This window comes from Heterodontus francisci, unplaced genomic scaffold (genome assembly GCF_036365525.1).
Source record: "Heterodontus francisci isolate sHetFra1 unplaced genomic scaffold, sHetFra1.hap1 HAP1_SCAFFOLD_1337, whole genome shotgun sequence".
Lineage (NCBI taxonomy): Eukaryota > Metazoa > Chordata > Chondrichthyes > Heterodontiformes > Heterodontidae > Heterodontus > Heterodontus francisci.
Genome location: NW_027140669.1, coordinates 45,725 through 50,000, shown reverse-complemented (window position 1 = coordinate 50,000; position 4,276 = coordinate 45,725).

The following is a 4,276-nucleotide window of genomic DNA, read 5'->3' as shown; positions in this document are numbered from 1 at the left end:
GGTAACCGACAAATACAAAGCATACACACACACACACCGCGCGTGTGCCCTTGCTCTGGTGCTAGAGAAATCGAGTGCTCGAGCTGGCCGGAACGGGACGCCCCGCTCCGGAGCTTCACAATCGGACCACTGCGGTAGCGACCAGTGGGACGTCTCGGCCTCACACGAACAGCACAGAGATCAGCACACAGGAGACGGCGCACAACGAGTAATCTACCTAGCACGCCGCCGACCAAGTGGCCAAACTCTCGAGAGGAATGTCCGTCTGACACAAGGGACAGAAACGGGAGGTAACCGCTGAGCCTGAAACACCAGCAAATAAATGCTAGCCCGCCTGGGCCCTCCAACGTCGGACAGTCCTCGCCGTATCGATCGAGTGACCTGGGCACGCACTTTTTTTTCCTTTCACACAGTGTGGGGTTGGCGGCGGCGGGGGGGGGGGGAGAAAGCATGCAACTTGGTTGACGTCGCCTGGTCAACTCGCATCGGTTTTCCGTCCCCATCACTGTAAGGAGCAACCGCGACCAGCGTAGCCAAACAGGTCGACCAAAGCTTTCGGCGCTCGCACGGAGAGGTGATGCCAGCCGGCGTGCGTCGCCTAACTTGGACAAAATTCTGGGCACGCACTTTTCGTTTGAGACTAGGACATACATGTAGTGCAACCCAAGGAAACCAGGCGACGCCGCCACAATCTGCGCCTGACAGACAAAGATAACCGTTCACAAGGAGCCTTGTTATTTCGCACCAAGTCTTTTGCGGGCATAGTTTCTTTCTTTGACATGTATATCTGTATGAAGGTCGGCTTTGCTCTGCCATCGCAGCCTCCCTTCTTTGCTTTTCTCACTGTACCAACAGACATGTCATAGACTTTGGTTTTTTTTTTATTAATTCTTTTCCTGTGGGTGTGGTGTGCCTCCGCACCCCCCAATCTGTTCCAAGGCCTTGTTTTCTCTCGCTCGCCAAAACACTTTGTCTGTTTTCACAGCCAGTCTACCGGCCTAGACCCAACTGTGCGATATTTCAGAGCCGGCAACAGAGCATGGAAAGTCCGCCAGATTTACCCTTAAATGCTCATAAATGACTTCCAGGCACTCTTCGGAAGGTCTTTTATTTCAAAAGAAGGTCCTTCCTTGAGGGAGCACTTCTTCGGCCACTTTGCAAGTGCAACCGCTGCCAGCAAAAGTTCTGAAAATCGAGTTCCCGAAAATCTCCGGGTACCCCGCCAACCCCCAGCCACCCGAATCGCAAGTGTCAATTCGGCGGGTTGCCTGCCGGTAGTCCTTCCGAAAATGAGGCGCCAAATCGCCGCAACGGCCATTTTTCATTTCGGCATCGGGACTTCCGACGGCAACTGATTAACTAGCCCGGGGACTAGAGCGGCAGCAAATGCAACGTGCCCTCTTGGCGGGAGCAACTTGACCGCCCCCGTGGGGAAAGGTCAACTCGGGGCCCGGGAAAGTCGCCGAGTCCGACCCCATACACTTCCATGAGTTGGGGGTTTTGGCCTTCCCGGCCCAAGGCTCGCCTTATTTCGGCCTGCACTTTCGGAAAAGGGTGCATTCCTTTTGGTTAATGATTTCACCAGCCCGGGTCTTAGCCTCTGCCCCGACGGCTAAGTCTTTTGGTTAATGATTTCCTGCGGCTGGGACTACCCTTTCCCCCGCCCTGCAGGCACCCGGGTCGGGAGGCCGTCGGGGGCACTTTCCGGGGCAAATCCGGACCCTTACGCAAGGGAGAGTGCGCCCCCCGCCTCGGCCGGGGGTCAGGCTGCCGCCTATTAAGCCCGACAGAAAACCCGAAAAATGGACGAAAATGGGAAAAAATCCCCATCCGAAAAAGGCTTAAAAGTCGGTTGGGCGGCAGCTAGGGTCGGTCTCTGCAGACCTGGAGGCTCGGGTGGACTCTTGGAATAAACGTCCAAGTCCCGACTTGCCACCTCCTACTACTGTGCAGATACCCCGCCAACCCCCAGCCACCCGAATGACAAGCGTCCGATCAGCGGGACGAATTTGACAACTCTGGCCGGACCTCTGGAACTCCATCCCGGGTAACCGGGGCAAATTTTTCCGCTTGATCGCCCTTCCACTGGTTAACCATTTGCCCTTTCGGACTTAGTCTCTGGACATTATTCGACGGATTTTCTGGTTAACCATTTGCCCTTTCGGACTTAGTCTCTGGGCATTATTTTCGACTTTTTGGTTAATGATTTCATACTTTTTACTTACTTTTGCCCTTTTTGGTTAATGATTACTCTGCTTACTGGTTAACCATTTGCCCTTTCGGACTTAGTCTCTGGACATTATTTTCGAGTTTTTGGTTAATGATTTCACACTTTTAACATATTTTTGCGCTTTTTGGTTAATGATTACTCTGCTTACTGGTTAACCATTTGCCCTTTCGGACTTAGTCTCTGGACATTATTTTCGACTTTTTGGTTAATGATTTCACACTTTTTACTTACTTTTGCGATTTTTGGTTAATGATTTCACACTTTTAACATATTTTTGCGCTTTTTGGTTAATGATTACTCTGCTTACTGGTTAACCATTTGCCCTTTCGGACTTAGTCTCTGGAGATTATTTTCGACTTTTTGGTTAATGATTTCACACTTTTAACTTAATTTTGTGCTTTTTGGTTAATGATTTCACACTTTTTACTTACTTTTGCGATTTTTGGTTAATGATTACTCTGCTTACTGGTTAACCATTTGCCCTTTCGGACTTAGTCTCTGGACATTATTTTCGAGTTTTTGGTTAATGATTTCACACTTTTAACATATTTTTGCGCTTTTTGGTTAATGATTACTCTGCTTACTGGTTAACCATTTGCCCTTTCGGACTTAGTCTCTGGAGATTATTTTCGAGTTTTTGGTTAATGATTTCACACTTTTTACTTACTTTTGCGCTTTTTGGTTACTGATTTCACACTTTTTACATATTTTTGCGCTTTTTGGTTAATGATTACTCTGCTTACTGGTTAATTATTTGCCCTTTCGGACTTAGTCTCTGCACATTATTTTCGAGTTTTTGGTTAATGATTTCACACTTTTAACATATTTTTGCGCTTTTTGGTTAATGATTACTCTGCTTACTGGTTAACCATTTGCCCTTTCGGACTTAGTCTCTGGAGATTATTTTCGAGTTTTTGGTTAATGATTTCACACTTTTTACTTACTTTTGCGCTTTTTGGTTACTGATTTCACACTTTTTACATATTTTTGCGCTTTTTGGTTAATGATTACTCTGCTTACTGGTTAATTATTTGCCCTTTCGGACTTAGTCTCTGCACATTATTTTCGAGTTTTTGGTTAATGATTTCACACTTTTAACATATTTTTGCGCTTTTTGGTTAATGATTACTCTGCTTACTGGTTAACCATTTGCCCTTTCGGACTTAGTCTCTGGAGATTATTTTCGACTTTTTGGTTAATGATTTCACACTTTTTACTTACTTTTGCGCTTTTTGGTTACTGATTTCACACTTTTTACATATTTTTGCGCTTTTTGGTTAATGATTACTCTGCTTACTGGTTAATTATTTGCCCTTTCGGACTTAGTCTCTGCACATTATTTTCGAGTTTTTGGTTAATGATTTCACACTTTTAACATATTTTTGCGCTTTTTGGTTAATGATTACTCTGCTTACTGGTTAACCATTTGCCCTTTCGGACTTAGTCTCTGGAGATTATTTTCGAGTTTTTGGTTAATGATTTCACACTTTTTACTTACTTTTGCGCTTTTTGGTTACTGATTTCACACTTTTTACATATTTTTGCGCTTTTTGGTTAATGATTACTCTGCTTACTGGTTAATTATTTGCCCTTTCGGACTTAGTCTCTGCACATTATTTTCGAGTTTTTGGTTAATGATTTCACACTTTTAACATATTTTTGCGCTTTTTGGTTAATGATTACTCTGCTTACTGGTTAACCATTTGCCCTTTCGGACTTAGTCTCTGGAGATTATTTTCGACTTTTTGGTTAATGATTTCACACTTTTTACTTACTTTTGCGCTTTTTGGTTACTGATTTCACACTTTTTACATATTTTTGCGCTTTTTGGTTAATGATTACTCTGCTTACTGGTTAATTATTTGCCCTTTCGGACTTAGTCTCTGCACATTATTTTCGAGTTTTTGGTTAATGATTTCACACTTTTAACATATTTTTGCGCTTTTTGGTTAATGATTACTCTGCTTACTGGTTAACCATTTGCCCTTTCGGACTTAGTCTCTGGAGATTATTTTCGACTTTTTGGTTAATGATTTCACACTTTTA